Consider the following 6066-nt stretch of genomic DNA (forward strand, 5'->3'; position numbering starts at 1 on the left):
TTGCTTCTCCTTTGAAGTTACTTTCAGTTTCACTCTGCACTGCAGCCAGCATCGAGGAGTCACACAGAGGCACACAGTATCAGGTATCGGAGGATGTCTTATTTGCGGGGGTGCTTTATTTTAATTGTTTGAGCAAGAATCAGGCGGTGGCTTATTTGATGGGGATGCCTTATCATCGGGGAAACATGGTATATACACATGCTTGTTGTTGGTATGGAAACAATCCAAGGCCTCATATTTTCCTGCAATATTTTATAAAAAGACGCAAGAGCATAATAAAAATGGGCAGCGTAGGGCTGCCAAGTGCCACCCACTGTCTCCCAGGCCATAGCTTAAGTAACCACATGAGGACTTCCGATCTGGAAACACTCATGTTGTTTTCTTTACACCCTAAAGTCAAACATACACCTGTCATGTGGTATGTATATGAGACTGCATTAGAAAATGAATATTGCCCTTTTCAAAGATGGCTGACACTGTTTTTACTAAAGGCTCCATTTTCTGTCCGGGCCTATATAGGAGGACTGTTCAATGAGGCTAGCCATGAGAGAGCACATGTAAAGCCAGAGGGTAATGGTGGGGGTGGTCTTCTTGGTCCATGTTGCATTGGTAAGTATTAACTATAGTTTTACATGCTTTGCTTGGCTTTGTCTGCATTGCTGTCCTGTTAGCTGCTGCTTATTGCTGTTAAATTTAAACTAGTGTTATGCTTTTTTTTGTATTGTTATTAAAATGCATTGTGGATACTGAAGTAAAACCTATCCGTGTCCCTCTAATGTTCTTGTTTAAAAGCTTAGTTACTATGGACAACAGCTCCAGTGGTTGCTGTGGTTTCCTAAGTCTGTGTAAGGCTTTTGCAAGTGCCCAAGTACAGAATGCTATCATGTGCTGATATTGCCTTTTATAAATGTAAAGCAATTGATGCAAACCAATTACTCCTAAAGAGAACCTTTCCCCCATGAGATGGTAAGGCTTACAATTCTGGTATCTTAGACTGAAATATCAGCTACCTGGTTGGGTTGCAAATGTTTTTCTAAAGCTGGGTGCTAGGAGTAGCACAGGTTTGTTGATTATTATTGCAGATTAATAGACTTGTATTTGTGTATGTGAGTTTTGCAATGGCAGTCTACGCGTCTGATGTTAAATTTCATTGTGTCCTGTACTTTAAAGGTAGTCAAGGTTTCCTGATTAACTCTTTAGGTTAATACAAGGAGATCTGCAGGTGTGGAAGCTGCTCAATTGATATTATTTAGGGATTTAATTGGTTCATTGACAAATGCTGTTTTGTGGATCTTGCTTTTCAAATTTGACTTTTTGGTAGGCTTGAAAGTTGTGAATTGCTATGAGAATCCTAAGTGATAGTTATCTTTATGGAGCATGCTGTGAGGGATACTTGCTTTCCTATGATGGCTTTTATGGGACTGAGGGACTATAAAAAAAAGCCATTGGCCGGGGTGGAATGCCTTGTAAAAAAGTGCCAGTCCCTGCTAGAAATTGGTGTTACGAGTCGTTTTAGACCAGAGTCTGGTTAGATAAAATTAGCAACAATGTGCCAAAGTCTCTCTAGAAGGGGAAAATGTCACAACTTGGATGAACTAGTTAAGCTTTACTTTGTACCGTATCACTATTGGACTAAAAGTAATCGCATGTTTTTTTGTTTTTTTTTTAGCAGCTATTGTAGTCATTTAAAAGGATAATAAAATTCTTTAGTTCAACTATAAGCTGTCTAAAATACCAATGTAACTGAAAACGTACAACCTTTCCTTCTAATTGCCAGGGACATGTGACTGGATCTACATGTTTGCTTTGGTGTTGTTTCCAAGTGGTCCTGAACTGGTAAAGTCCATCTCCTGGGATGTTTCCTAGAATTTGTACTGCATCATGGATTCCTATCCTGCAGGTAAGAACACACCTGTAATGTGATTAGAATTGAGCTCATTCTCACTATGCATTATTTTCTATAAACAGGTTCTCAAAAGTGAGCCTTCGTACGTACTTATTACTAAGGTTTCAAGCTAAAACTGACAATGTAAACTGCTGATATGATTACCTAAAGGTGTGGTTAAATTTAAAGAACACATCTTCATTTTTCATATTTCACATAACTATGTGTTTGTCAGGTTAATAGTGTTAACATAACTGATGATCCTGCCAATCCTGCCCACGATCATTTTGATTTTACTTTGGCAGGCTGCTGAGCACCATATCAGACCTAGCACATTATTATTTATTTAGTTGCCCGAGCACCTCAGAAGGCCCTTAAAACTCTGGCTGAATGTATTGACAAACTTCATATAAGACAGACAATCATGAGCTGCCAAATTGCTCTCCTTAATTTTAGTTTCACCTGAATAGTCACTGATAGGGAGAACTTGAACCTGATGCTCACCTGTTAAAAAGAAGTTAAAAAAGATAAAATTTTGTACTGCTAGGAACCTCAGATTTCAGAGACATGGGGGGGACATTTGGGGCAGTGTCTCATCTTTGTTACAGCTCAAGTGGTGCTAGTGTTGCTTCATTGTCTACTACTTGTCTCCATTTGTAATAATATTTGCTTCCAAATGTTGATCTGGTATTCCTACAAGGGAGCGATGTATAGACTTGCACTGATTTCTTGTTTTGTCTAGGTTGGTGTCATGCAACAGAAAATGCCTTCAGTCAAGATTGACAAGACTAAGGATCTATTGCAGAAACATTGGCCCTTGAGGAAAGGCGTTGATGTCCTTTTCTCTTCTGATTTGTTAGGATACGGTGAATTTTCAAAACCTGAAATTGATAAGTAATTCTGGTTTTAAGACTCAGCTGGTCATGTTATGCTTTCTTGGTATGGAGCTGAAATAATCCAGTACTGTTAAACATTACAAGGTTACCTGCTGTTCTGCAATACTTATCGTATCCTCAGTACTGATGGATTGGAGTAATGGCAGTATTCTGCATTACAATGATGGATAAAGCTTTAAATGTTCATTTAAATCTGCCAAACTACTCTTAAAGATTTGTAGCTATATTTTATACTGTTCTTACTGGCTCAACTCATTGGAAACTGCCTTTATAGTTTCTGCCCCTAGACTGATAAATGAACCTCACATGACACTAGAATATTTGTCGGGCTTCAAAATACCACAAGCCTCCTTAAAGTCTGTAGTTGGTTGAGACATTCAACTGACTATTCAAAGTGCATTAAGTTGTTGTAATCCTTTAGTCAGTGTTTTATTGGGCTATCTTTGAGGGTGACATTCTTTCACTGACTAGCAGTGTAAGAGGCATTCCTCCTACTGACCACCAAACTAATGTACTGTGAGCTGTGGATATACAGTTGGGTCCATAATTATTTGTATAGACAACTTTTTCTAATTTTGGTTCTGTACATTACCACAATTAATTTTAAATGAAACAACTCTGAGATGCAGTTGAACTGTAAACTTTTCGCTTTAATTCAGTGGGTTGAACAAAAAGATTGCATAAAAATGTGAGGAACTAAAGCCTTTTTTTAACACCATCACTTCATTTCAGGGGCTCAAAAGTAATTGGATAAATTTAAAAACCTGAAAATAAAATGTTCATTTCTAATACTTGGTTGAAAACCCTTTGCTGGCAATGACAGCCTGTAATCTTGCTGTTGCAGCCATGTACTATGGGTTCTTGGATAGAGAAACTCTATCCAAGAATACATACAACTAGTAGGGGGTCTGCAAGAGCAATCTGATTGCTCTTGCAGCCATTAAAAGACCCTAAAAAAACCCTGAATGTTTCCACCATTTATTTCAATAGTGTTTGAGTTTGGCATTTGATCACCTGGACAAATTCTCACTTTGATCGAATAGTTGTTGAATCAAATAGTGAGATATTCAACCAACACTAGTCATGATCCTACACGAGGTAATTGCGTAAACATGTTCATAGGTTCTTTTGTCTTTTTGTTTTACCAATGAAGAAGGAACTGCAAAAGTAAATTTTTCTTTTGAAATCCTGCTTGCTGTATGGAAGGATCACTTTAAATGTTGTTGTTTTTTTTTTTTTTTTTTTTTTAGATTGGCCTCTCTCAATTAATCCTAGCTGGGGAGCTTTTGCTTCTCTCCTAAAGGCTGCCTCCATAAAGCAATTCCTATGGAGCCCCAGATACTGGCTGTTATTTTTCTAAATGGGGGTTGTTGAGATCTTGCTGTCTTCATTGATACAGATATATAAATCCAGTAATGGTAGCATGGTTGTGCTGGACTCCAATGTAAATTTGGGATTGAAAATATTCAAGTGAACTGTATTAAAGCATTTGTGGAGGGTTTCAGCCGAGCCTGTCCAAAGGAGTAGGACCTCCTCAAGGTATCGATGCCATAGCAGCAGTTATTGCTGGAAATGAGTGAGGTTCTCAAAGTTCCTCCTGAGACTAAAGGTCGACCACTAGGATAAGTGATTTTCGTGTGGCTTTTAGGCAAGGTGTAAAAGGTTGGTATAAGTGGGAGTTGAGTGCAAAGATTAGTCCTTTGCTTTGAATTTTTTTTTTTATTAGTATAAGCATTCCATAGCAGTGTGTGGAGTTTTCTTGAAATCTTCCATTGAACACGTGCGTATACAGGAACCTTGTCCACCTCTTCTCCTTGCTCCTCCTCATGAACTCTAGCCATGCTCCCCTTGTTTGCATATCAAAGCCTCCACGGGTAAACCAGTCAGATGATCACTTCTCCTCTTTGTTCCACTGGTGTTGGCCCCAAAAGCAACAGGTCTGGTAACCAGCCAGGCCGAGGTAACCGGAAGTGTACCTAAAGCCCTCCTTCTGACTAGTCTCAGAGATTAGGGCCAAGGGGCTGAGAAGCAATAGCCCATAAAGGGACTTAATCAGGTCCCAGATGCCTAGGCACATCTGGTGGCTGTCCACATCAGCATCTGTCTGATTTGTATGGCCCCGCCTCCAAATGCCAGTTCAGTAACGCCGGTCTGGAGTGCCACTGCTCTTTGAAAGAGCAATGATGGGCTTAATCCTGTGTAGCAGGATGGTTTTTTAGTCTGGAACATTTGTCTGCAAGCAACGGATGGCTTGAAGCATTCCTCTGAGTAGCAAAAGTCCAAAAGGTTTGGCAGACAGATGTGCAATGCCTGTTTCTGAGTAGATAAGCCAGTCTAGCAGTCTGCTGTTGGGCAGTAGGGGCTGGAAAGGGCTGGTTTCTGGTGACATCTTGTAATATCTTGCCAGGTTCTTCCCATTTCTTCCTTGATCTTGTAGATTGTCTTGTTCTGTATTTAAAGTACCATAAAAGGGTTGCCCCATTCTTGGAAGTACTGCAATACCAGGCTAATGCGTGGAGGGAACAGAGCAAGCTGCTATTTTTTCACCTCTGTTTTAAAAATCCATTCAATATAAGGTTCCCGGATTGGGGACATATCTAGTTAATCTGACAAACCCCAATTCGAATCTTTTTAAGAATCTTAAAAGGGTAAAAAAATATGGAAATGTTTAAAACATCGGTAAAATTAAAATCTTTTCTTCTAGGGTCAATGTTCTACTTTTCCAAAATTCTAGTTTTTTTTCTAACTCTCTCCAGCCGTGACTTCCAATTTTTTAAATTCAACACAGGTCATTACGCAGGATTTCTTTATATTGAAACTAGAAGAACCACAAAACCAATCACTCTAAACTTCTTTCATCTCTTGTTACCATAGATGTCATCCATGTAAGCAACACATTTGACTTCTTCTCCACCCGGGATAAAAACAAGTTGATAACTTTGTCCTTTCTAAAAGCACATAACAGAGGCGCAATTACACATATAAAAAGTAAAGGTGACAGGGGACACCCCTGTACTCTTTATTTTTACTGCTCCTGATAGTTCTCCATTAACGGAGACTTTGCTCGAAATATCAGTATCCATGCTTTTAATTTGCTCCTCAACATTGACCTGGCATTGCATCTTTAAAACTTCTCATAAAAAATATGTAACACAGGGTCATATACTTTTTTGAAGTCGATGGCACAGATGGCCAAATCTTGTTTCCTCTTTGCAGTCCCACATCATGTCTCTTAATAAAATCAAAACGTCTGTGAACAGCACAGAATTGGTCCTCCCTGACCAC

The 6066-nt window shown here is 39.1% G+C and overlaps 1 long non-coding RNA gene and 1 other non-coding gene across 2 annotated transcripts; one reads left to right on the plus strand and one right to left on the minus strand.

Moving 5' to 3' along the window:
* Nucleotides 1-582: 582 nt before the first annotated feature.
* Nucleotides 583-4007, plus strand: LOC140329977 (uncharacterized). The gene is made up of 3 exons (XR_011920538.1): nucleotides 583-609; nucleotides 1778-1900; nucleotides 2628-4007. It is a non-coding gene; the product is annotated as an uncharacterized lncRNA (long non-coding RNA).
* A 1242-nt stretch (nucleotides 4008-5249) lies between these two features.
* Nucleotides 5250-5432, minus strand: LOC140330187 (U2 spliceosomal RNA). The gene has a single exon (XR_011920661.1). It is a non-coding gene; the product is annotated as a U2 spliceosomal RNA (small nuclear RNA).
* Between the last annotated feature and the right edge of the window lie 634 nt (nucleotides 5433-6066).

This window comes from Pyxicephalus adspersus, chromosome 4 (genome assembly GCF_032062135.1).
Source record: "Pyxicephalus adspersus chromosome 4, UCB_Pads_2.0, whole genome shotgun sequence".
In the NCBI taxonomy this organism is placed as follows: Eukaryota; Metazoa; Chordata; class Amphibia; order Anura; family Pyxicephalidae; genus Pyxicephalus; species Pyxicephalus adspersus.